We start from the raw sequence: 27675 nt of genomic DNA on the forward strand, positions 1-27675 counted from the left end.
CCGCCGCCGCTGGGAGTCAGGATGCTCCAGACTCCGGGAAGGGGCCGGTCGCTCCGTTTAAGGGGGTGGGGGATTTGTGGCCGGTCAGGTTCTTGTCTGCCAACTAAAACCTGTGCCTCTGGGGGTTCCCTTTTGATTAAGGAAAACTGGAATCCTTCGCTTAAGGTTAAGTTGTCTGGAAGTTCCCTAGACCTCAACTGGAGAGCTAGAAAAGTGAAGTCACTTCAGACGTGTCCGACTCTGACCCCACGGACTACTGTAGCCCACCAGGCTCCTCTGTCCATGGGATTCAGGCCAGAAGACTGGAGTGGGTTGCTATTCTTTCTCCAGGGGAATCTTCCCAACCCAGGGATGGAACCAGGGAATCCCACATTACGGCCACACGCTTTACCGTCTGAACAACCAGGGGAAGCCCTGATAGATACAAGTGGGTGTGAACAGAGTAAGAATCGACCTCGTGGTGGTTCATCAGAGACCTTGAGGGTTCTGTTGTCGCCAGCGGGTACCCACCTGGTTGCGAACTCAGAGTGGGCTGTTCTGGGCTCCATGCAGAGAGGACAGCCGCCTCACAGATTTAAGAGCAGATTGAGGGGTAGGGGACGAGGGACCCAGCTGGACCAGGGAGGCCCGGTAGATGGGAACTGGCCCTCGGGCGCCAGTGAAAGGAGGAACTGATGTCTTTGAAACATCCTTATCCTTCAGAAAACGGAACCGTTGGGGAGTTTACATTTCTAAACATCCCTGTGACCACGAAATTCTCTTGTTTTGGTTACATCTGTCAAAACTGAGTTAAATCAGTCAGAAACAAGTGCTCTGATCAAATCTTTAGAATTATTTTGAAAATCAAAAGGTACTGAAAACTGCGGCCTCTGAGATTCCTTAAGGCTCGAATTCTGTTTTTCTCTGATCTTCGATAGAGTAAAACCATCCTGTTCTATTGTCCAGGAGGAAGGAAGCGTTTACTGCTTGTGGCTGTCAGTTCCCAATTCCTGTCTCACCACGTTTGCTGGCTGATGGGCCCTGCTTTTAACTCCACAGGAGCTGGAAGGGAAGGAATTGTAAGGCCTGTTTCCTAAGGCAGCGGTTGTAGGAATGGATTTCTCTCTTGTTCTGTAAGGGCCTGAAGAAGACAGAGTGTTCTAAAGGCCATCTTTGTCCTTTAAAATAGTCAGCAAAGGGAGGGAGTCCTGTGTCCAGGCCAGGTGTGAAGGTGTTTCAGCAGACGACCTAACCAGAAACGGGAAAGCTGAAACTCTGATAACTTTTTTGGCACTGCATTATTTTCTCTGATGTTTTGTGAAATTGCACCATTTCAAACAAACCCATCTTGAAGTGGAACATGATAAAAAGCATTTTTGAGGGACTTCTATGGTGGTCCAGAGGTTACATTCTGTGCTTCCAATGCAAGGGGCTTGTATTCAATCCCTGATCCGGGAAATAAGATCCCACATGCTACTGGGCATGGCCGAAAAGAAAATAAGCATTTTGAAATGAACATTAAATAAATTTTTCAGTTAACACTACTCTTTCCTTGTCTAGGTATTGATAATTAGTCAAATATCTTAATATACATGAAAAGTTTCTTTGCGTTCATTAAACCCATTGTCAGAATTTCAGAATCCAGGAAAAGGGTATTGTCAAATAGGTATTCTGTATCATCAAAAAGGCAAGTTACGCATAATCTTAAATAGTTATAGAGCATAGAAAACCAACAGTTCTCTGTGAACAATAAATAGAAGTTAAAATATAATGTTTTCTTTATCAGTTGCAGGACAAAAGGTATACACTTAGATTTATAATGCTGCTGTTAGGAAATAATAGGAGTAGTTCAAAAAAGACGTGATAACCCTCACCGTTAAAGGCACATCAAAAGGCATTTTGAGTTAAGGCATAAGTTAAAAGCAGGATCTGGTTGACAATAAGCTGCAGGAATTGAACTTAAAACATTAATTCAACAAACAATTAGATGGTATGCTGTTAACATGTCACTGTATTAACTACTAGTGAAAGAAAGAATTCATTGGTGGGTAATAGTTTCAATAGAGGAAAGTAAATGGGCAAGAATGAGAAGCTGAGAATAGTCGTTACATGTAAACAGTACAGAAAGGAAACGATTGAAGGAGTGGAGAAACTTCTTAAGGGATTTATACATTCATATTATATTTTAATATGTACACATAACTGATTATGTAAATTCAATCAAGAGCTTGTAAATTGCTACACATATTCTTAACTGCGTAACCTTTACCTAATGGTGGTAATATCTACCATGTAGCTGCTGTATTTTGAAAAGAGCAAAACACAAACTGTTTTTAAAAAGAATGAAGATTGGGTGAATAGTGTATATAGTTTAGAAAATAAATCACATGACTTCATTTTTAATAAATGTTTAATAACTGATTTTATGACTATAGAAAATACATTGAACACATTGTATATGAACCATGGGTTCAAGCTCCAGAAAATTTCCTTACGAGGTCTGTAAACTCTGGTTCTCAGTATCTTTCACTGGTAAATGGGGCAATACCTACACAATAGTAGGAGCTAAAAAAACAAAAAAAATTTTCCTTTTTGTTCCTCCTTAGTGCTAACTTTGAATGCTTCTTTTTGTTTAGACTGAGTAGGTCAACGCAACTTACCTCTTGATATATTTCTGGTATATTGCCCCTAAAATATGTTTGAAATTAGCTCCATATACTTTTCCCGAGTAACAAAAACACCATGTGCTTTGCTAATTGGAAAGGACCCTGAATCTGGAGAAGCCGGGACTTTAGCTCTCCCATCAGAGTCTTTTGACCTACGATGACACATGTGACATCTCTATGTTTCATTTTCTCCCCTGTAAAGCATTACACTAGATTACCCTTGTGTCCTCTTGTAGAATTTTGTGATAAAATCCTTCCTAACCCTTTGCAGATTCTTGGACCCCTGGATTATAAAAAGCTAGATATTTGCCTACACTCTCAAGATTTGTAGAAAAGTATGAAATCCTTAGTTATAGAATTACTTTGTAATCAGCCCTAAAAGTTGAATGCAGGGATTTCAAATGCAGTAACTTTATTGGTAAAGGCTTCCCTGGTGGCTCAGTGGGTAAAGAACCCACCTGCCAATACAGGAGATGTGGGTTCCATCCCTGGGTCAGGAAAGATCCACTGTAGAAGGAAACGGCTACCCACTCCAGTATTCTTGCCTGGGAAATCCCATGGACAGAGGAGTGTGGCAGGTTGCAATCCATGGGGTCACCAAGAGTTGGACGTGACTTAGAGATTGAGCATGCAGACACACAACTTTGTTGATAGCACATCAAAGGTGTGTTATCTTTAATGTCCCTTCTTCATGATCTAAGCATCACTTCTTCATCCCTGTGTGTGAGAACGGATGGTTCCCCCTGACCTTTCCAGTCCTAACCCCATTGCTGCTGCTAAGTCGCTTCAGTCGTGTCGGACTCTGTGCGACCCCATAAACGGCAGCCCATCAGGCTCCACCGTCCCTGGGATTCTTCAGGCAAGAACACTGGAGTGGGTTGCCATTTCCTTCTCCAGTGCATGAAAGTGAAAGGTGAAAGGGAAGTCGCTCAGTCGTATCCAACTCTTAGCGACCCCATGGACTGCAGCCTACCAGGCTCCTCCGTCCATGGGATTTTCCAGGCAGGAGTACTGGAGTGGGGTGCCATTGCCTTCTCCACCTAACCCCATTACTTTTGTACATTTATAAATTTCCCTTACAGGACCCGTGCATACGTAAGTCTAAGAATACTACTTGAAGGTGGCATTAAACAGCAACTGAAAAGGTATTGGGTTGGCCAAAAAGTTCGTTTGGGTTTTTATTAATAACATCTTACGAAAAACCCAAACGAACTTTTTGGCCCAACCCAGTATTTGAGATGATTACTGCTGTAACATTCATTTTGGTAGTATAGATTCAACCACTGAATAGAGTATAGTTGAAAAGAATTCTGCATTTCCCAGTTGAAGTTCATTTCAGCAATACATGACTTCTATTCTTTCAACCATAAATACCATGGAGCTAATTCACAAAATGTAGTACTGAAGTTAATTCCTCTGCCATTTTCTTTCTGAGAAAAAAGTATGAATTGATTTTTTTTTAAAAAATCCCAGCAGTTTTGCAACTGATGTTCTAAAGAAATAAAATATACTATGGGCCCCAGAGCGAGGCTTTGCAGTAAATTTATGTGAGTTTATTGAATCTCTGAGTTTCAGTAATAATATTTCCTATCTTCAGTAATCATTTTTTGACTGATACTTATTGTGTTTTATCCCGGCTGGGCTTTATTCCATGAATTTCTAAAGAACATCAACTCAGTTTGTTTCTGGAAGATGTAGCACAAATTGAATAATGTGCCTTTGATTCTAATGTACCTGTTACAACTTAACTAAAATGGTCACGAGCACAATCTTATTTCTAAAAGCTTTTTTCTGGCACAAGAATATAGGACTCAAACCATTTTAAACAGGACCTACTGAAAACTGTATTTTGTTACAAGAGATGCTTTATAAAAGACACTCTGTTCTGAAGACCTAAAAGTAGGTTCTGTTTATGTAATAAAAGTGTATGAACATAAATCCATATTTTATTGGCTAATGAGACCTTTTATTCATGATCAGTTATAAGGTTTGTTTCATATTAAATTTTAAATTTTTGGAAAATTCTGAAGTACTGATGGGAGAGACCATGGTGATGGCTTAGCAAACTGCAGTCCAGAGTTCTCTCTTTGAGGAGAAAAACATTGTTTATTTTTCATTTTCCTGATTAAAAAAACAGACATGTTTAGTGTGGTTTTAATCATTTAGTTAATTAACAAGAATCCATTTGCAGACTGAACTGTTGATAACTGTCTAAATCCTTCATTAGGATTCTAGCTACCAAAGGTTTTAATTTTAGGAATCATGCAGCAGAGAAGGTTTTATTTATCACTTGGTCCATGTTGCTAGCCCTTTTGGATTTTGCCTTTCAGAATTTTTTTTGTTTTTATTGTCCTGTTTCCATTATTCCCTGGTGGTGAGTTATTTATTGCTTCTTCTGGCCAGTTACCGAGTCGTAGTTGGTAGTCAGAAGACCTCACATGCTATTTAGGACAATTTTTCTTTCTTTTAGTGTCTCTGGTTGAGCTGTCTTGGATCAAAAGAACTGAGTACAGTTTCTCTTTACTTCCACGCCCTTTCAAGTTCTTTTCGGCTGTGATCATGCAGTCCTACCCTTGTAGTTAACTTCCCTTCTGCTCATGGATCAGCATTTCCATTCTAATATTTTTTTTTTCCATTTCTCCTCTTTGTTTCTGATATAGTTAGAAGTGAATGTACCCCTTGGGTCTTATTAACATCGATTATTTAAATTTTGCCTCTTCTTATGCAAACCCAAGTATTTATCTCTTTTTGGTCTTTGATACCAAAATAATAGAGTCTCAAAATAATCCTTTTAAAAGGGTTTTTGCTATCCAGGCTTTAGAAGTTTGTCTGTATGAGTTTAAGGCCTTGAATTTTCAAATTGCTTCTTTATAAACATCTATCGTAATCTCCTTTTCAATATTCTAAATTTACATTTATATGTAAAATCCTTTTGTTGTTTCTGGTATTTTGCTAATTTAGTATCAGTTTCAAATACTGCACAACTTTTACATCCTTATCTTCCATATGAATGCTTAATAAATAACAGGTGTGCAGTTTCATGGAGAAAAACATTATTATTAATAGTTCTTCAAAACAGCAATAAAAAGAAAACGTCTTGTGGCTTTACTTTCTTGGGCATTGAGCATTACTTTCTTGGGACAGTTTTATCCTCCTAATTATGCTTTGCCCAAGGTGATACTAGTATTAATTCACATTGCCTTGTGCATATGCCCGATGACAGATATACGCTGGGGTTACAAACGTGGCATGGGGAATTCACACATAAATATCTGATTGCTACGGAAACAAGCTAAATCAGAGGCTGGTCATTGTTTATCATCTTTTGACTTTACCTCTGACCTTTTGTCCATATTCTTAGCTCTGTGGTAACACAATATACAAACAAAAATTCATTTCTAGTCCTACAAGCTATTTTTATTATTCAGTTTTAATATGTATCACTCTGGAATTTATGATCTGACCTGGTTAGCTAGATATCCTTTTTCTAGATATTGTTAAGTTTCATGCAATCTAGTTTGTTTTTACAAGCTTATTATTCTCTTTCACAGTTTCCAGTTTATCTTAGTGCAGACAATAAAATCATTCTTGTACTAAGTAATTGCAGGTTCAAAAATAAGTTGATTCTGGTGAGTTTGGGCAACTTAATATTCATTCTAAATCTCCAGCCATTTGTTTCCTTTCCTTCTAATGTTGTAATAACGTTCCGTAGAGAAGCCTAATTGGTACAATATGGTCCCTTCACTGGTATTTTATAGACAATGTTCTGTTTTATGGAGAGTAGTATAATTGGCTTTTCTCTTGAAAGCAAATAATTTTCTGTGTATTTGTGGGGATTGTTAAGTTGTATTTTTAAAAACAATATATTAGCAGTGTTTTTTTTTTTCAGAATCTGTAATTTTTAAACTTTCAGATAGGCAGTGTCCGTTGATTTTTAAGGGACTTGTATAAACACACAGGTGGATGCATCCATGCAAGCATTTGTTTCTAGCTAGCTGATGGCTTTCTCAAAACAATCTGTTTTGCTTCTGTACCAGAGTGGGTGGCATCTTTATTCGGGACTAGACCTTACAAAGGCTTTCCTGGTGGCTCAGATGGTAAAAAAATCCGCCTGCAGTGTGGGAGACCTGGGTTCAATGCCTGGGTTGGGAAGATCCCTTGGAGGAGGGCATGGCAACCCACTCCAGTATTCTTGCCTAGGGAAACCCCTGGACAGAGGAGCCTGGTGGGCTACAGTCCATAGGCTCACAAAGAGCTGGACATGACTGAGTGACTGAGCACAGCACAGATTTTACAATCTGGCTTTCCCACTGGAGTCTCAGGTAAAGAACCTGCCTGCAAATGCAGGAGACGTAGGAGACACAGGTTCAATCCCTGGGTTGGGAAGATCCTCTGGAGGAGGGCTTAACAACCCACTCCAGTATTTTTTTCTGGAGAATCCTATGGACAGAGGAGCCTGGCAGGCTGCAGTCCATAGCGTTGCAAAGAGTCAGACGTGACTGAAGCAACTTAGTGCAAGGATAGGACAAGTACAGTCTAACATCAAGTGATGGCAGTAGGCTAGAAAAGATCTTCACTATGTCTGAAGACGTTACTAGTCATCCTTGGGATGAGCTCTGGGTCTTAATTCCCTGATAGCAGGGGACGGGCTATATTTTCTTGAAGTTTCCTTTCAGTTTTAGACTTAGGAGGTTTTAAGTACGAATACCTCTTGAGGGTATTTTAGGTTGAATTTAAATGTCGACTTAGCATAAAGCTTGTAATGTTATTTTTCTTCTGATGAAGTCAAGTTCCCTATTCTAAATTATAATGCTTATCTTAAATTGCTTACCTTTAATCCACAGACTTCAGTATTTCCTATTCAGCAAAGGTTCGTTGAGTGTTTTTGGTGTTGGTTACTATACAGAACCCAAGAGTAACAACGACAAACGACATGTGTTTCCTGTCTGCAAGTAAGTGCAGTATGATAAGTATCAGGGCTTCCCTGATGGCTGAGCCACCGCGGCTCAGTGAGTAAAGAATCATCTGCAATGCAGGGAACACTGGTTCGATCCCTGGGTCAGGAGGATCCCTTAGAGGAGGGCATGACAACCCCCTCCAGTATTCTTGTCTGGTGAATCTCATGGACAGAGGAGCCTGGTGAGCTACAGTCCATAGTGTTGCAAAGAGAAAAGGCTGAAGCAACCTAAGCATGCACACACACACATGGTAAGCATCACTGTAGAGGAATGAATGAAGTGCTTTGGTAGTTCAGAGAGGAGATGGAATAATTCTGCGAGGGGTGCAGGGGGTAGGCTGGGGCGGGCAGGACAGTTTAGAAGCAAGTGGCTTTTGAACAGGTCTTGGATGATGCCCTGGTGGCTCAGCTGGTAGAGTCCACCTCCAATGCGGGAGATCCTAGTTCGATCCCTGGGTCAGGAAGATCTCCTAGAGAAGGAAATGGCAACCCACTCCAGTATTCTTGCCTGGCAAATTCCATGGATGGAGGAACCTGGTGGGCTACAGTCCAAGTGGTTGCAAAGAGTTGGACATGACTGAGCAACTTCACCTGGAAGATGTGTTTGTCAGGTGGAAAATGGGGCAGAGCGAGGTGGCTAAAAAGGCCTTGATGGGCAGATGGAACAGCACGGGCGGAGGGAGCAAGGCAGGAAAATGCAGTGTTTGAGTAGAGGTTCAAGACTAAGTTTGTTTCCAGGGCTAAACCAGGCTCCCTTGTCCATGGGATTCTCCAGGCAAGAGTAATGGCGTGGGTTGCCATTTCCTCTTTCAAGGGGTCCTCCCGATTCAGGGATCGAACCCGAGTCTCCTGTGTTCCAGGTGGATTCTTTACCGCTGACCCATCGGGGCAGCCCCTGTTTACTATGTATTAAGTTTTATTCCGGGAAATAGTGGAGGACAGAGGAGCCTGGTGTGCTACAGTCCATGGGATCGCAGAGTGGGACTTGACTTAGCCCCTGAACAACAACAAGTCTTATTCTCAAAGTCCAAGTCTCATACCTGGTTAACTTTTGCTGACATCTTTTTTTCCTGAAGATTTATCACAGTATGTTTACAGAACAAACATTTCTTAAGGATGTGCTTTGTTTTGTTTGGCTAGAAGACAAAGGATTAGGTATTTGACAGGGAATCACAGGGGCAATTTAATGATAAGCAATGTATTCTTTACATAGAGAATATCACATTTCACCTCCAAGCCCCAAATCTTTCAGTGTATTGAAAGAATAAAATAGGGTGACAGCTTGGAGGTTGCTCTTTGGAACATTAAAGCTCTAGATTATTTTGAGTAATTATAAATATCAGAAAGAACACTATTAAATGTTATGTCTGAGTCTTACCCCTCTCCCTCTGACAGTTCTGGGGTGGGGTAAGAACTGTACGTCAACTTGGAATCGGGCTGTTTGGAGCCATTTAATTTAGACACTTATTGTTTTAATATAAGCCCTTTTCCTTTGGCAGGCAGTGTACAATTTTAATTAGCACTTGGAACACAGCAGAATAGGTTGATGAGGTACACAACACAAGGAAATGTGTTCATGATGACCTGCCCGAGGACCCTGGCAGTGTCCGGCAAAGCAGCTTCCAGCGTTGTGCCTGACACTTCCGAGAAATCACCTCTGCTGGCACGTACCCTCTTACACGTTTAATCACTTCAGTGTTTTGAAATGTCAAAATGCTGGCGTTGGGTGCTTTGTCATCTAAATGACACTTGGAGGGAATATTAATTTCTTAAGCTTATTATGATGCAGCAACCAGTATATGAGAAAACTAAATTCGTTTTCTACATCTGCCCAAGGATTTGCTTCCCAACTTTGCCAGTCAAGCTCTCAGTCATCCTTTAAACCCTAGTTGGAATATCCCTCCTCCCAGTCTTTCCGAACCTCCCCTTTCCCCGTGGCCAGTCTGTTTTCTGTAGGTACCTATTATCCATGCACCTGCGACTGCATTGTTATTCGTTTTTAGTAATTTTACTTGCTTACTTGGCTGTACTGGCTCTTTGTTGCTGCGCGGGCCTGTCTCAAGGTTCAGAGAGCTGGGGCTCAGTGGTGGCTCTCTCTAGCTGTCGTTCGTGGGCTTCGCGTTGCAGTGGCTTCTCTTGTTGTGGAGCACAGGCTCTAAAGCACAGGCTCAGTAGTTGTGGCACGCGGGTTCCATGGTATGTGGAATCTTCCTGGATCAGGGATCGAACTCATGTCTCCTACATTGGCAACTGGATTCTTTACCACTGGGCCACCAGGGAAGCCCTGCCCTGTCATTTTTTAATGCATTGCTCTCCTGTCGACTCTCAACACCATATCTGTAGGAATTGTGTCTCCTTGTCTGTATTTTGTTTGCGTCTAATTCAAAGACAGTCAGTCAGTTCAGTTGCTCAGTCGTCTCTGACTCTTTGTGACCCCATAGACTGCAGCACTCCAGGCTTCCCTGTCCATCACCAACTCCCGGAGCTTGCTCAAATTCATGTCCATGATGTCAGTGATGCCATCCAACCATCTCATCCTCTGTCATCCCATTCTCCTCCAGCCTTCAATCTTTCCCAGCATCAGGATATTTTCCAATGAGTCAATTCTTTGCATCAGGTAGCCAAAGTATTGGAGCTTCAGCTTCAGCATCAGTCCTTCAAATGAATAGTCAGGACTGGTTTCCTTTAGGATGGACTGGTTGGATCTCCTTGCACTCCAAGGGACTGTCAAGAGTCTTCTCCAACACCACAGTTCAAAAGCATCAATTCTTTGGCACTCAGCTTTCTTTAGAGTCCAACTCTCACATCCATACATGACTACTAGAAAAACTGTAGCTTTGACTTAGACCTTTGTCGGCAAAGTAATGTCTCTGTTTTTTAATATGCTGTCTAGGTTGGTCATAGCTTTTCTTCCAAGGAGCATGCATCTTTTGATTTCATGGCTGCAGTATCATCTGCAGTGATTTTGGAGCCGAAGAAAAATTCTCTCCCTGTTTCCATTGTTTCTCCATCTATTTGCTGTATGGGAAATAGTGATGGGAACATATGCCATGATCTTCGTTTTTTGAATGTTGAATTTTAAGCCAGCTTTTTCACTCTCCTCTTTCACTTTCACAAGAGACTCTAGTTCTTCTTCACTTTCTGCCATAGGGAGGTGTCATCTGCATATCTGAGGTTACTGATATTTCTCCCGGCAATCTTGATTCCAGCTTGTGCTTCATCCAGCCCGGCATTTCTCATGATGTACTCTGCATATAAGTTAAATAAACAGGGTGACAATATATAGCCTTGACCTACTCCTTTCCCAATTTGGAACTAGACCCAATTTGGAATAAAGACACTACATGATGGAATAAAAAGAAGATGCACTTTACGGTTAAACTGTAATAGGTTTAGCCTTAACTGCTGTTTACTTTCTGTGGAAACTTGGGCAAGTTAGCTGACTTCTTTTTGCTTCCTTCAATAAAGGCAGTAATGCCTGCTGTACAGGATTGTTGCGAAGATTAAATATGATCCGTCCTTCTGTTTGACCATCACATAGAGAGGGCTCCTATTACACATAGGCCACTATATTCTGTACTAAGAATACAGTGGTGAATGAGGCATGATTCTCCCCTGAGAACTTTATGATTTATCGAACAAGAAAACAAGCAACTGCAATGTCATTCTTGAAGGACATGTAGGAATTCCCTAGCACAGGGATTCTTGGGTTTGGGTGAGGGCAGCAGGATTTGAGGTCTAAGGGGATAACGTGAACTGCACTTGCATCAGAGAGAAGATGGCAGGTCAGGACGCAGAGAGAGCCATTGTTTACCAGTGGATGTGGGGTTGAGGATGGAGATGTAGAAACCCACTAGGGCCCCTGCGTGCCAGGCACGAGGCAGAGGGAACCTGTGATGAATGTGTGATCAGATGAGACATTCAGAAAGCTCTCCCACCGTCCAGTGAGTGGGAGTGGTTTACCATAGTCTGGAAACCAAGAGGACCAGTTAAGAGGCTGCCTCGCTGAAGTGCTGTGGCTTCCAGAGCAGCTATCATAGTGGGGATGGAGAGATGGGAACACATCGAGGGACATTTAGGAGCCAGAAAGTTTCCCTGGTGGCTCAGACAGTAAAGCGTCCGTCTTCAATGCGGGAGATCCAGGTTTGTTCCCTGGGTTAGGAAGATGCCCTGGAGAAGGAAATGGCAACCTGTTCCAGTACCCTTGCCTGGAGAATCCCATGGACTGAGGAGCCTAGTCGGCTACAGTCCATGGGGTCGCAAAGAGTCAGACATGACTGAGCGACGTCACTTTCCTTTCCTTTTCCTTTAGGAGCCAGAAAAGGCAGGATGTGATCAGATATGGTGAGAGGGCGGGGAGGGGAGTGAGGGAGAAGAAAGGATGTGGGATGTAAGTGGGGGAGGAAAAGAGAGTCCTGTTTGGAAACTGTGGGGTGTGAAGTACCCACGAGGGAGCGTGGGACATTTTGACTTCATTGTTTTCAGCTCTTGTATATTTAGACCCTGATGGGGTTTGTTCTGGAACGTTAACACTTCTGTTAGGATGATATCAACACTGATGAATTCTGTGAATGCCGTGGAGGCAATTTAATTCCTTGATCCACTTTCTCTGTAGCGTATTACAACTGTTTCCACTGGTTTCTACTTTCATTTTTATCTTACCAATATTATTTGCATCAGGATAAGATCTTTCTCATGTACCTTTCATAAGGAAGACATGATTTTTCAACCTCTTTTTCTTCATCACTGTCAAATTTTTATAGATCATAGTTTTTTCTATGGCAAGAGTCCTTTTAGGTCCACTTTTTTTTTTTTTACCATGCCAAATTTTTATATACACAAACTTTAATCAAGTCTTTTTGATTTTTCATTAATCTGTAAACTATATATATATATATATATTTATTTATTTATTTTACCATTTGCTGATTTAGCTATTGTCCACAGTAGTTTGCTTTTCTTTTTTAACCTAACCCAATATTTTCTGAAAAAATTTTTGTGGTTTTTAAATTTAGCCATGATTGATGATCCTCAAGTCAGCTTTTCTCCTGTCATGCATTTTTCTGCATCTCATTTTCGGTGCTCAGTCACTCGTCGTGTCTGACTCTTCGTGACCCCCACGGATTGTAGCCCACCAGGCTCCTCTGTCCATGAAATCTTCTAGGCAAGAATGCTGGAGTGGGTTGTCATGTCACACATCCCTAGGACCTTTCTGACCCAGAGATCAAACTCAGGACTCCTGCATCTCCTGCGTTGCAGGCAGACTCTTTACCATTGAGCTTCCTGGGAAATCTGTTTCATTTTGGCCCTTGTCAGCTTCATTTTGGTCCTTCAAATCAAACCGCCTTCTAATGACAGAATAAAAGTGGCCTATTTCAGCCCACTAATAGCCAAGGAGGGGTGTTCAGGAAATAGCATATGTACTTAGATATGGCAGTTGGATAGAAATTGGGGCCAAATGTAGATCTGGGTGTCATTTGAATCGGTGTTGAGGACAAGAGAATGGGTGACCCAAGGAGGGTGGGCAGTATGATAGGCGAGCACCCAGGAAACGCAGGAGGAGCACCAGCATTCCAGAAAGTTGGAGGAGCTGGAGGAGAAGTCCATGGAGGAGAGGCAGAAGGAAGCCGGGCGGAGGGCGTCACCGTGGAAGGCGTGTCGAGGAAGAGCGGTGGTCAGTGACGAGGGCGCAGCAGAGGGCACGCAGGAGCCACATGAACCTGTCCTGTAGCGTGAGCAACAGTGACACCATCGTCACGAGCAGGAGAGAAACACAGCGCGGGGGACTCACAAGAGGAGTGAGAGGGAAGAGAAGACGTGGCTTCAGTTGTCCAGCCAACCGTGGCTGCAGGAAGGCAAGCCTGTTTGCTTCTCTGTTGATTGGTTTATTTATTTCCTTTAACAGAAGAGAGATGGGCTTCCCTTGTGGCCCAGTGGTAAAGAATCTCTCTGCCAACCAGGAGACTTGAGTTTGATCAGTTGGTCGAGAAGATCCCCTGGAGAAGGAAATGGCACTCACTCCAGTATCCTTGCCTGGGAAAGCCCTTGAAGTCACAAAAGAGTCGGACACGACTTAGCGATTAAACCAACAACAAAGAAAAGAGGCTTGAGCGTGGTTAACGGCCCGTGGGTTGGAGTGAGAGAATGAACATGCAGGAGAATTGGAAGGGGATCTCCGAGGACAGTTAAGACCCCCGTCCTTTCCAGGGGGTGTGATCTGACGTCAGTCTTGCTGCCTAAAGCTCTGTATCCAGTGAGTCAGCAACCCAGTGCCCCCAGAGAAGTAACCATCATAAATCAATTGGCCTGTCCAGTATGGTGTCCCAGTTAATGTTGCGATGCCTTACTGGGCCTGGAGCTCTGCCTTGAACTATCGCTGTTTGATTCACACTTAAAATCCTTAGTCAGGGGGGTTTTATCTCTTGTCTCTAAACCCACGATGCTATCATACGCCTTGACCTGCTGTAGTGAATGTTCAGTTGCCATGTGGCTTTCCAGGTGGTGCTAGTGGTAAAGAACCCGCCTGCCCATGCAGGAGACATAAAAGACAGTGGGTTTGATCCCTGAATCGGAATGATCCCCTGGGGGAGGAAATGGCAACCCACTCCAGTATTCTTGTCTGGAGAATCCCATGAACAGAGGAGCCTGGCGGGCTACTATCATCCCATAGGGTTGCAAAGATTCGGACGCGACTGAAGCTGCTTAGCACGCACACACGCATGTTTTGACACCCTTGCTTTCTAGTTTGCGAGCACGCATTTAGCACATCGACCTAGAATCGCTGCTCACGGGGCATGGTGCTGTGACCCTGCCCATCCCTGCTTCTCCCATTTGTTCTCAGACTGCACAGTACTTGGATTGCCTCACAAAAAAGAAGCCTGGAGGCAACACATATCCGCTATGCATCCTCCAAGCTCCCCCAAGTCCCCCAGCCATCTCTTTGCTTCCTGCTTGGTAGGTGCTTACTTGCACTGAGCGCTGCGGTGAACAGTGGGGTTAAAATATGAAAACACACTGTTGTAGCCCTCTCAGAGCTCACAGTCCAGCAGGTGAGTTAGTTTGCAATAATGAGTGAGTGAGTTGCAATAATGTGTGAAAGTGGACGGGGTAAAAAGCCAGCAGAGACGTGCACACACGTTGATGCTCAGTCGCCCAGCCGTGTCTGACTCTTCACCACTCTATGGGCTGCAGGCCGCCAGGCTCCTCTGTCCATGGGATTCTCCAGGCAAGAATACTGGAGTGGGTTGCCATGTCCTTCTCCTGGGAATCTTCCCGACGCAGGGATCAAACTCTCACCTCCTGCAATGGCAGACGGATTCTTTATCACTGAGCCCCCTGGGAAGCAGAGACAAGTACATGGCCTTAATTATTCTTATTATTGTAGAATCTGTATCAATCTTGGGCTTTCCTGGTGGCTCACTGATAAAGAATCCTCCTGCCAGTGCAGGAGACCTGGATTCAATCCCTGGGTCAGGAAGATCCCCTGGAGAAGGAAATGGCAACCCACCCCAGTATTCTTGCCTGGAGAGTCCCCTGGGCAGAGGAGCCTGGTAGGCTACAGTTCGTGGGGTCGCAAAAGAGTCAGACTAAGACTGAGCAACTAAGCAATAACAACAAATAGCAATCTGAGGAGAGCAGTTGAACATATGAAACACACTTTTTTTTCAAACTTTAAACTTTTAAATTTGCATTGGGGTATAGCTGATTAACAATGTTTTGATAGTTTCAAGTAAACAGCAAAGGGATTCAGCCTTTCATATACGTGTATTCATTCTCCACCCCACCCCCACCCCCCAACCTCCCTCCCATCCAGGCTGCCACATGACATTGGATAGAGTTCCACATGCTATACAATAGGTCCTTGTTGGTTATCCATTTTAAATATAGCCGTGTGTACATGAGTTCCCAGACTCCTTAACTATCCCTTCCCCCACCCAGCCCTGCAACCTAAGTTCCTTTTCTAAGTCTGTGAGCCTCTTTCTGTTTTGCAAGTGAGCTCATTGGTATCACTGTTGATACATATGAAATGCACTCTTTCCCTCATGTTGTCATTTCACCTGCCAGTTCACACAGACCCAAAGATTAAGTTTGTATTAGGAAGTCTAACAGGTTTCAGGGCTGTGATTACCTTCACGAAAGCTTGTCTCCTGTAGCAGCTGACACAGCTCCCACCTCCAGGACTTCGAAGAACCCTGATTCTCCTTGCTTCCTTTGTATTTCTAAATAGCATCCCTCCCACCCTGTCCCCGTTCTGACCCTTCTTTGGTTTGTTTTTCTGCTGTTGTTTTGCCTTTAGGGCAAAGTACAGGGCACTTCTCTTGGCTGTTTTGAGTCGACTGTGTTTGTGTGACCTCCTTGGAATTTTGTTCTGAATTAAAGAAAGGTGGACCGAGCGATCATGAGTCCTCCCTGACAAGTTCTCTCAGCTTCTGCCTTTGCTTCGTGTTGCCCTCCCAACCCCACAGAGATGCTGCTGCCTCTGGGTCTTAGCACAGACACCTGGTGTGGGGTGACTCTCTGGTGGGTCAGGACAAGGCTAGGGGAGCTCAAGGAAAATCAGACACGCCCTACTTTTGTTTCCCCACACCAAGCCAGAGTTCCACTTGTAGAGTGTGTGTGTCTAATGAGCTTGGAAAGAATCAGAGATACTGGGCATATCTTTCATCCCCTAAATCGAACTGTGCGATCAACCCTGCATGCAAGTGATCTGTAGACCAATTTAATACTAACTTCAGACCCATGGGCTTCCCTGGTGGCTCAGAAGGTAAAGCATCTGCCTGCAGTGTGGGAGACCAGGGTTCAATCCCTGGGTCAGGAAGATCCCCTGGAGAAGGAAATGGCAACCCATTCCAGTACTCTTGCCTGGAAAATTCCATGGATGGAGGAGCCTGGTAGGCTACAGTCCATGGGGTTGCAAAGAGTCTGACATGACTGAGCGACTTCACTTTCACTTTCAGACCCCATGGTAGGTTGCTGGGAAGAGGAAACCCTCACCCCATCCCAGAGCGGGCTCTCTTCCTGACGTGTGTCTCAGTTCCTGACCTCGTCCCCTGCCAGAGAACCGGTGGGGTTGGGGCTGGGTGGTGTTCACCGCCTGTCTTTATAGGTCGGGCTCTGCACAGCCTTTTCACATGGCATGGGGCTCCTCCCCCCCTGCCCTCCCCCTCATTGTCTCCCTGCCTTGCTTGGAGTGCAGGTCTCAGGCTGGGCTCTGCCTGGAGAGTCCTGGCCTTGTGTTCAGTCCATTCCTGGCATATTAGCAGGATCCTCTCATTCTCGGGACCCTAGACAGCATTTTCTGAGTCGTCTTCCCTCTTTCCTGGTGCAGTGGTGGGGCAGTGAGTGTTAGACAAACATTTGAGGTCTACCCTCCCCATCTGCTCCCCAAGGCAGTGAAACCCAGGGGCACCACCTCCCTGCTCCATGGGGACAGGGGAGCAGAGACAAAGGGTGGGACACTCATGGGCACAGTTTACTGTCTTCAATTAGGATCCTGTCCCGCAAGCCCCAAACGGTCACGGCAAAGAGGGTCTCTCCTAAATATTTAGAAAAAAACTGTTTCCGATGTAAAAACAATCTGGGGGAATAACAGACTCCTGGCGCGACGGAGGGGGAAGTCCCTGCGGCCGGCGGAGGGGCGGGGTGGGGGTGCTGTCGCGCCATGCTGCTCTGCCCTTCCGGCTCTCCTGCCACTTCCTCTGGGCCCCCTCCTCCTGAGCCACGTGGCCCCATGCTCCATGCAGCCCCATCTTTCCCCGCCTGTGTCCTCCCCTCGTCCTATAGACATCCTCGGAAAGCCCTTTGGAGAGGACCGGTGGGCCTCAGTCAGACCCCCATTTTGGAGGGGTTTGTCTAGCGGGCCATACACCACGTTTTGACTTCTCCTTAGGATTTACTTTCGTAAAATATCTCCTTTTAATTTCTGCATGAGATTTTTTTTTTTTAATTAAGTTTTACTCTTGGAACACACAATTTGTGTGCTTCCAAAGTCAAGAGGAGAGAGTCATCCTCAGGGCCCCATTGCCTCCCTCCTGTGCTCTGTACCCCTCTTGCCTCTGCAGTCTGCAGGTAACTCAGGCTGTGGCTGCAAATAGCCTTCTACTGTTTCTTTCTGCGAGTATAAGAATGTATATAGGAAACACGGCATATGACTCGCCGGGTTGCACCTTGCTTTTTTGCACATCATTTATCTCAGCTTCCATATTGGTACATATGCCGTTGAACCTTGTTTCTCTTTAAGGCTGAATATACAGGATTATGAGAATGTATCATAGTTTATGGGCTTCCCAGGTGGCTCAGTGGTAAAGAGAGGGCTCCTGCAATGCAGGAGACAGAGGATACGTGAGTTCCGTCCCTGGAGGAGGAAATGGCAAACCACTCCAGTACTCTTGCCTGGGAAATCTCATGGACAGAGGAGCCTGGCAGGCTATAGTCTTTAGAGTCACAAAGAGTCAGGCACAGCTGAGCGACTGAACAACAGCAGCAGTAACAGCATCATAGTTTCTAAGTCCTCTATGGATGGAGGTTTGGATTGTGTCCAGTGCTCTGCTGGTATAAATTATGACACAATGAATAAACAGCCTTCTCCCTTTGTCAGTGACTAAACCACTAGGAGGATCTTCCCGATTCAAGTATCAAACCCAGGTCTCCTGTACTGCAGGCAGATTTTTTACCATCTAAGCCACCAGGGAACAGAGAAGGGACAAAGCAAATGACATTTTCAGGGTGAAGAAGGGAGACAGAGATCAGCACTCCTAAACCACTAGGAGTGTGGATAGTAGGCAGGAGGGAGGAATAGATGGAGAGGTAGAGAGAGAGATGCTGGATTGTTTTAAAAGATGGTGCTTAGAACTAGAACACTTTTGCAAGAAGCCCCATATGCCCTTGGGAATCAGCTGGCATTCCAAAGCATTTTCTCTTCCCAGTGGCTTTTGCATCTTGTGAGAGAACCCTGAGAACTACCCCAATCTGTCCATAGGCAGCGAATTAATGGGGGACCCTGATTTGTTTCCCCTTCATGGATCACAGCCTTGTTGGGATCAAAGGGCTTGTGTAACTCAATAAAGCTAGGAGCCATTCCGTGCAGGGCCACCCACGACAGAAGGGTCATGGTGGAGTTCTGACAAAATGTGTTCCACTGGAGGAGGGAATGGCAAACCACTCCAGGATTCTTGCCGGGAGAATCCCATGAACAGTATGAAAAGGCAAAAAGATAGGACACTGGAAGATGAGCCCCATCAGGTCTGAAGGGGTCCAATGTGTTCCTTGGACAGCAAGGAGATCCAACCAGTCCATCCTAAAGGAAATCAACCCTGAATATTCATTGGAAGGACTGATGCTGAAGCTGAAGCTCCAATAATTTGGTCACCTGATACGAAGAACTGACTCATTGGAAAAGACCCTGATGCTGGGAAGGATTGAAGACAGGAGGAGAAGGGGACGACAGAGGATGAGATGGGTGGATGTATCACCGACTCAGTGGACATGAATTTGAGCAAGCTCTAGGAGATAGTGAAGGACGGAAGGGCCTGGCAGTCCATGGGGCGGCCAAGAGCTGGACTTGACTTAGTCGCTGAACAACAACAACAAGAACAACTGCTGTTTGAAGTTTGAATCTGTCCTTGAGAGTGGGACTGACAGTCATCTACTTAAGCAGGTCAGGGTTTCCGTGGTGCTGGGAAACCTCCTCTCCAGCACATTCCCTGATTTTTCCTGACTCCTTTTACAGGAATAAGCCTGACATTTACGATCAGAGCTGTCCAGCCAGAGAGCACTTACTGGCCTCAGTGTGTTGATGGCATCTGTCCCAGTGTCCCAGGCACTTCCTTGAGAAGACGTTTCAATAGAGCAAAGGTCAGAGCAAGCGTGACTGTGCCAGGTGGGAAGATGGGAGTTGGGGAGAGGGGTAAGACCCATAGTCCCTGCAACCTTCACATCTCAAGACCCACAGTCCCTGAAACCTTCACATCTCACACACAGGTAGACTTTAACCCCTGACGCTGCTATTCCCCATCTTATTAATTTGAATACCCTTGCCTTGGTTCACTGGAAACCTCAGTAATCTGTGCTGATCTCTGTCTCCCTTCTTCACCCTGAAAATGTCATTTGCTTTGTCCCTTCTCTGTTCCCTGGTGGCTTAGATGGTAAAAAATCTGCCTGCAGTACAGGAGACCTGGGTTTGATGCTTGAATCGGGAAGATCCCCTGCAGAAGGGAATGGCAACCCCCTCCAGTATTCTTGCCTGGAGAATCCCATGGCCAGAGGAGCCTGGTGGGCTACAGTCCATGGGGTTGCAAAGAGTTGGACATGACTGAGCAACTAACACTTCCACACTTCTCTCTTCCAGTTCTTACTGCCCTAGACAGAACCTCAACATTTCTCCCCCGGAATCGAGCAGAAAAGCCTGCCGACTCTGGAGCCGGAATCCCAGGTTTTCTGTTTGCTTTTGGCTCTGCAGAGCATCATGTGGGATTTTAGTTCCCTAACCAGGGATCAAACCCATGTCCCCTGCATGGGAAGCTCGGAGTCTTAACCACTGGACACCAGGGAGGTCCTGACTTGCAGGCTGACGGCACTGCTCCGTGCTTAGCAGCCTTGACTCCCTGGACCGCTTACCTAGGCGTTCACGTCCCAGTTTGCTCCTGCCATTTGAGATGCACAACAGGGTTTGTCACATTCAACCCTTGTGAGGATTAAGTGAAATAAAATGTGGAAAATGCTTGGCCAGCACCTGGCGTGTCTTAAGTACACAGCGAGCACTAGAGATCACTTCAAGAGCCTCCTGACAGGTTTCTCTGCCTTTTCTGTTTCCCTCTAATCCATTCCCCTCAGGTTGGGCAGACTGCTTCCTGTGGCAACTGCTTGCACAATCCTGCGGACTTTCTCAAGTGGCTTCCAAGGCCTCTTCCCGGTCTCATCTCCTGCCGCAGCCCTGCAGGACTCTCCGGACCTTCCCCTGCAACCTGCAGTCACCTCTCTGCCCCCCGGGGCTCTCAGCTGGGCTTGCCTTCTTTCACCTTTCGTCCCTTGGTTAATATCCGCGTCTCAACCTTCAGGCACAGATCAGATGTCCTGAGCTCCGTGGACCCTTTGCCGACTTTCCCCTCCTCATCTCTGTGTCACGTGGACTGCTGTCTCTCCTGCAGTCTCCTGGCAATTTGTCAGTCCCTCTGACATGGCCGCGGCAGGGAGAATCCGTGTGCACTCCAGGTTACCTGACCCAGTGGAGGGGAAAGCTGAGCCCTTCCTGTGCATCTCGGTGCCCTCAGGATTTCCTGGGATCAGACCACCTCCCACCTTCACTCACACCATCCCGCATTCCTCTTCCCAGCAGTAGTCACAGTCCCTACCGGAATGGAGGCGAGTGTGCTTTATTCTGTGCGAAAAACTGGTTGCCAAAGACAACGAGAAGAATGAGCCTGGTGAAGGGCAGATTAATAGGAGCTAAATAATCTGAGGGCCACACCATCTTTATGCTTCTCCAGCACTTTTCTTTCTCAAGGACATGTTTATCTGTTAATTTGGCTGTGCTGGGTCTTGGTTGCCGCACGCTGGATCTTCGATCTTTGTTGCGACACGCGGGGCGCACTGAGCGAGGGTGGCTGCGTCCCGGCGCACTGAGTGCGGCCGAGAGGAGTTACCGCATGTCTGAGTGTCAGGGGCAGCGGCTGAGAGTGCCAGGCTGCAGCGCGCAGGAACGGCCGAGAGGGGCTACCTCGTGTCGGAGGCCAGAGGTGGTGGCTGGGAGAAGTGGTGACTGTGCGGGCGCAGGAGGGCCTAGAGGAGCTATCCCACGTTGAAGGTCAGGAAAGGCGGCGGTAAGGAGATACCCCTCATCCAAGGTAAGGAGCAGCAGCTGTGCTTTGCTGGAGCAGCCGTGAAAAGATACCCCACGCCCAAGGTAAGAGAAACCCAAGTAAGATGGTAGGTGTTGCAAGAGGGCATCAGAGGGCGGACACACTGAAACCATACTCACAGAAAACTAGTCAGTCTAATCACACTAGGACCACAGCCTTGTCTAACTCAATGAAACCAAGCCATGCCCGCGGGGCAAGCCAAGATGGGCGGGTCATGGTGGAGCAGTCTGACAGAATGTGGTCCACTGGACAAGGGAATGGCAAGCCACTTCAGTATTCTTGCCTTGAGAACCCCATGAACAGTATGAAAAGGGAAAATAATAGGATACTGAAAGACTCCCCAGGTCAGTAGGTGCTCAATATGCTACTGGAGTTCAGTGGAGAAATAACTCCAGAAAAAATAAAGGGATGGAGCCAAAGCAAAAACAATACCCAGCTGTGGATGTGACTGGTGATAGAAGCAAGGTCCAATGCTGTAAATAGAAATATTGCATAGGAACCTGGAATGTCAGGTCCATGAATCAAGGCAAATTGGAAGTGGTCAAACAAGAGATGGCAAGAGTGAACGTTGACATTCTAGGAATCAGCAAACTAAAATGGACTGGAATGGGAGAATTTAACTCAGATGACCATTATATCTACTACTGCAGGCAGGAATCCCTCAGAAGAAATGGAGTAGCCATCATGGTCAACAAAAGAGTCCGAAATGCAGTACTTGGATGCAATCTCAAAAACGACAGAATGATCTCTGTTCGTCTCTGAGGCAAACCATTCAATATCACAGTTATCCAAGTCTATGTCCCAACCAGTAATGCTGAAGAAGCTGAAGTTGAACAGTTTTATGAAGTCCTACAAGACCTTTTAGACTAACACCCCCAAACAATGTCCTTTTCATTATAGGGGGCTGGAATGCAAAAGTAGGAAGTCAAGAAACACCTGGAGTAACAGGCAAATTTGGCCTTGGAATGCGCAATGAAGCAGGGCAAAGACTAATAGAGTTTTGCCAAGAAAATGCACTGGTCATAGAAAACACCCTCTTCCAACAACACAAGAGAAGACTCTACACATGGACATCACCAGATGGTCAACACCGAAATCAGATTGATTGTATTCTTTGCAGCCAAAGATGGAGAAGCTCTATACTGGCAACAAAAACCAGACCAGGAGCTGACTGTGGCTCAGATCATGAACTCCTTATTGCCAAATTCAGACTCAAATTGAAGAAAGTAAGGAAAACCGCTGGACCATTCAGGTATGACCTAAATCAAATCCCTTATGATTATACAGTGGAAGTGAGAAATAGATTTAAGGGCCTAGATCTGATAGATAGAGTGCCTGATAAACTATGGGATGAGGTTCGTGATATTGTACAGGAGACAGGGATCAAGACCATCCCCATGGAAAAGAAATGCAAAAAAGCAAAATGGCTATCTGGGGATGCCTTACAAATAGCTGTGAAAAGAAGAGAAGCAAAAATCAAAGGAGAAAAGGAAAGATATAAGCATCTGAATGCAGAGTTCCAGAGAATAGCAAGAAGAGAAGAAAGCCTTCTTCAGCGATCCATGCAAAGAAATAGAGGGAAACAACAGAATGGGAAAGACTAGAGATCTCTTCAAGAAAATTAGAGATACCAAGGGAATATTTCATGCAAAGATGGGCTCGATAAAGGACAGAAATGGTCTGGACCTAACAGAAGCAAAAAATATTAAGAAGAGGTGGCAAGAATACACAGAAGAACTGTACAAAAAAGATCTTCATGACCCAGATAATCATGATGGTGTGATCACTCACCTGGAGCCAGACATCCTGGAATGTGAAGTCAAGTGGGCCTTAGAAAAGATCACAAAGCTAGTGGAGGTGATGGAATTCCAGTTGAGCTGTTTCAAATCCTGAAAGATGATGCTGTGAAAGTGCTGCACTCAATATGCCAGCAAATTTGGAAAACTCAGCAGTGGCCACAGGACTGGAAAAGGTCAGTTTTCATTCCAATCCCAAAGAAAGGCAATGCCAAAGAATGCTCAAACTACCGCACAAATGCACTCATCTCACACGCTAGTAAAGTAATGCTCAAAATTCTCCAAACCAGGCTTCAGCAATACGTGAACCGTGAACTTCCTGATGTTCAAGCTGGTTTTAGAAAAGGCAGAGGAACCAGAGATCAAATTGCCAACATCTGCTGGATCATGGAAAAAGCAAGAGAGTTCCAGAAAAACATCTATTTCTGCTTTATTGACTATGCCAAAGCCTTTGACTGTGTGGATCACAATAAACTGTGGAAAATTCTGAAAGAGATGGGAATAACAGACCACCTGACCTGCTTCTTGAGAAATCTGTATGCAGGTCAGGAAGCAACAGTTCGAACTGGACATGGAACAACAGACTGGTTCCAAATAGGAAAAGGAGTACGTCAAGGCTGTATATTGTCACCCTGCTTATTTAACTTCTATGCAGAGCACATCATGAGAAATGCTGGACTAGAAGAAACACAAGCTGGAATCAAGATTGCTGGGAGAAATATCAATAACTTCAGATATGCAGATGACACCACCCTTATGGCAGAAAGTGAAGAGAAGCTAAAAGCCTCTTGATGAAAGTGAAAGAGGAGAGTGAAAAAGTTGGCTTAAAGTTGAACATTCAGAAAACGAAGATCCTGGCATCTGATCCCATCACTTCATGGGAAATAGATGGGGAAACAGTGGAAACAGCGTCAGACTTTATTTTTTGGGGCTCCAAAATCACTGCAGATGGTGACTGCAGCCATGGAATTAAAAGACGCTTACTCCTTGGAAGAAAAGTTATGATCAACCTAGATAGTATATTTAAAAGCAGAGATATTACTTTGCCAACAAAGGTCCATCTAGTCAAGGCTATGGTTTTTCCAGTGGTCATGTATGGATGTGAGAGTTGGACTGTGAAGAAGGCTGAGTGCCAAAGAATTGATGCTTTTGAACTGTGGTGTTGGAGAAGACTCTTGAGAGTCCCGTGGACTGCAAGGAGATCCAACCAGTCCATTCTGAAGGAGATCAACCCTGGGATTTCTTTGGAAGGAATGATGATAAAGCTGAAACTGCAGTACTTTGGCCACCTCATGTGAAGAGTTGACTCGTTGGAAAAGACTCTGATGGTGGGAGGGATTGGGGGCAGGAGGAGAAGGGGACGACAGAGGATGAGATGGCTGGATGGCATCACAGACTCGATGGACGTGAGTCTGAGTGAACTCCGAGAGTTGGTGATGGACAGGGAGGCCTGGGGTGCTGCGATTCATGGGGTCGCTAAGGACACGACTAAGCAACTGAACTGAACTGAACTGAACTGGAAGCAGGATCTTTAGTTGTGGCAATATGGCATCTGATTCCCTGACTAGGGGTCGAACCCGGGCCCCTGGCTTTTGGAATGCAGAGTCTTAGACATCACTGGACCACCAGAGAGGTCCTAGAAACTCCTTAATACTAGTGTCAAATTCTGGGAGGTTCCTACACTGAGGATTTTGCTGGACTCTGCTTCCTGAGCTCATCTGCTTCTTTGGAGGCAGTTAAGAGAAAACAAAAATCTCTGAAGCCATGAAAGTAGTCATGGTTTTGTTTCTTCATCCTGCAGAAAGAAGGTTCTCTACTCTGCGCCTCTTCTGGGAATCCTTGGTTTAGCAACACAGCAAGGAACACACAGATCTGAGTCCCTGCGGGTCTGTGCTGGGTTCTCAGTCCCCTTCTGGAAAACATTTGCTAAACCTAGCTGGGTTAGGCTGGGTCCTTAGAAGCAGAGCCTGAGGCAGGGGGAGTTGTGACTGTGATATTTTGAGGGGTGCTCCCCGCAGAAGGGGCGTAAGAGGACAAGAGTGGGGAAGGAGGAGGGGACGCCACATGGACGTGGCCTGGGGGCTGATTTGGACCTGACCTCGTAGGGAGTTTCAGAGCACACACTGCATCACAGAGCTGGGTCCTCTTCAGGCAAAGGGGCGGTGTTTCAAACCCTTGTGTTGGTCAGTCATTGTCCCTGTCTTCTCTGAAAAAGGGATGGTGGAAGCTGAACCTCCTGGATGATGTAGCTCTTTTTGGTTGGATGCCTACAGATTTTACCCACAATCCTGGAGCAACAAAGTGGAAGAAGGAAGCTAAGAGGGCATACTGATGACTAGAAATGTAACCTCACAGGCACCTTGGAGATGCTGACATGGGATGTGCTGCTGCTAAGTCGCTTCAGTCGTGTCCGACTCTGTGCGACCCCATAGACGGCAGCCCACCAGGCTCCCCCATCTCTGGGATTCTCTAGGCAAGAAACTGGAGTGGGTTGCCATTTCCTTCTCCAAAGTGGGTGCAAATGGCACCTCCATGTGTATGCCTGTGTCAGGGTTTCCCAAGGCACCTGGTATGTTTGCTGTTGTTCAGTCATGTCTAACACTTTGTGACCTCCTGGACTGCAACACACCAGGCTCCCCTGTCCTTTATCATCTCCCAGAGTTTGCTCAGACTCACGTCCATTGAGTCGGTAATGCTATCTAACCATCTCATCCTCTGCCACACCCTTCTCCTCCTGCCCTCAATCTTTCCCAACATCAGGGTCTTTTCCAATGGGTCAGCTCTTCACATTTGGTGGCCAAAGTATTGCAGATTCATTGCAGCATCAGTCATTGCAATGAATATTCAGGACTGATTTCCCTTGGGATGGACTAATTTGATTTCCTTGCTGTCCAAGGGATTCTCTAGCGTCTTCTCCAGCAACCACAATTTGAAAGCATCACTTTGTGGTACGGGGCCCAGGCAGTTCCATTAGGATATTGAAAGGATGATGATCTTAGAAGATAGAGAACTTAGCATAAGGGAAATACCAGACATTCATTTTTTGATAGTCCAGAGTCTGTTTAAAAAACCAGAGCTGTGCCGTGTCTGTGTCTAGGTCTAGAAGCAATTGACTATGGCAGTGTGTTGTGCTTTCTACTTAGTTTACCTAATTTATTTAGAAATTTTACCTGACTTTGTAGACTTTAACTCATATAAATGAGGCTGCTCCAAAAGACAAGTTCAGTTCAGTTCAGTCGCTCAGTTGTGTCCAAATCTTTGCGACCCCATGGACTGCAGCACACCAGGCCTCCCTGTCCAGCACCAACTCCCGGAGTTCAGTCAAACTCATGTCCATTGAGTCTGTGAAGCCATCCAAACACTTCATAACTCATGTCCATTGAGTCCATGAAGCCATCCAACCACTTCATCCTCTGTGGTCCCCTTCTCCTCCTTTCTTCAGTCTTTCCCAGCATCAGGATCTTTTCCAATGAGTCAGTTCTTCATATCAAGTGGCCAAAGTATTGGAGCCTCAGCTTTAGCATCAGTCCTTCCAATGAATATTCAGGACTGATCTTCTTTAGGATGGACTGGTTTGCTCTCAGTGCAGTCCAAGGAACTCTCAAGAGTCTTCTCCAACACCACAATTCAAAAGCATCAATTCTTTGGTGCTCAGCTTTCTTCACAGTCCAACTCTCACATCCATACATGACTACTGGAACAACCATAGCCTTGACTAGATGGACCGTTGTTGGCAAAGTAGTGTCTCTGCTTTTGAATATGCTATCTAGGTTGGTCATAACTTTCCTTCCAAGCAGTAAGTGTCTCTTAATTTCATGGCTGCAGTCACCATCTGCAGTGATTCTGAAGCCCAAGAAAATAGTCTGTCACTGTTTCCATTGTTTCCCCATCTATTTGCCCTGAAGTGATGGGACCGGATGCCATGATTTTCCTTTTATGACTGTTGAGTTTTAAGCCAGCTTTTTCACTCTCCTCTTTCAGTTTCATCACGAGGCTCTTTAGTTCCTCTTCACTTTCTGCCATTAGGGTGGAGTCATGTGCATATCTGAGGTTATTGATATTTCTCCTGATAATCACTGCCCAAACCTTTGGTTGGGGAGTTACTGCAGGAGGCTCTAAATTGACCTCTGAGACTTAAGACAAAAATGGGATAAGACAAAAAATGGGATAAGAGTGTATTATTTGGGGTAAAAGGAAACTATAATATGAAGAAAGACACAAAGCTTCATTAACCTCTTCCGATAATCTCAAACTGAATGGGTGGAACGTGTGCCCAGCTTGGGCAGCCCTGTTCCTGGTTAGATACCTCAGATGGCTCCAAACATGACTCCCAGAGATTCTAGCGCTCCCAGTGTCCTGAAATAACTTCCTTGCTGCTTCAACTTGTCCTTGTAAGAATAAATGAACTCAGAAAGCTGGTG

General features: G+C 45.3%; 1 long non-coding RNA gene across 1 annotated transcript in view; it reads left to right on the forward strand.

Moving 5' to 3' along the window:
• The window catches only part of LOC114115351 (uncharacterized), a 44478-nt gene continuing 16803 nt past the window's right edge, over positions 1-27675 (forward strand). Inside the window, exon 1 of the long non-coding RNA XR_003589722.3 lies at positions 1-27675. This exon is cut by the window's right edge and continues 1949 nt beyond it. This is a non-coding gene — a long non-coding RNA (uncharacterized LOC114115351).

The sequence above is a fragment of the Ovis aries genome, chromosome 6 (assembly GCF_016772045.2).
Source record: "Ovis aries strain OAR_USU_Benz2616 breed Rambouillet chromosome 6, ARS-UI_Ramb_v3.0, whole genome shotgun sequence".
Taxonomy (NCBI): Eukaryota; Metazoa; Chordata; class Mammalia; order Artiodactyla; family Bovidae; genus Ovis; species Ovis aries.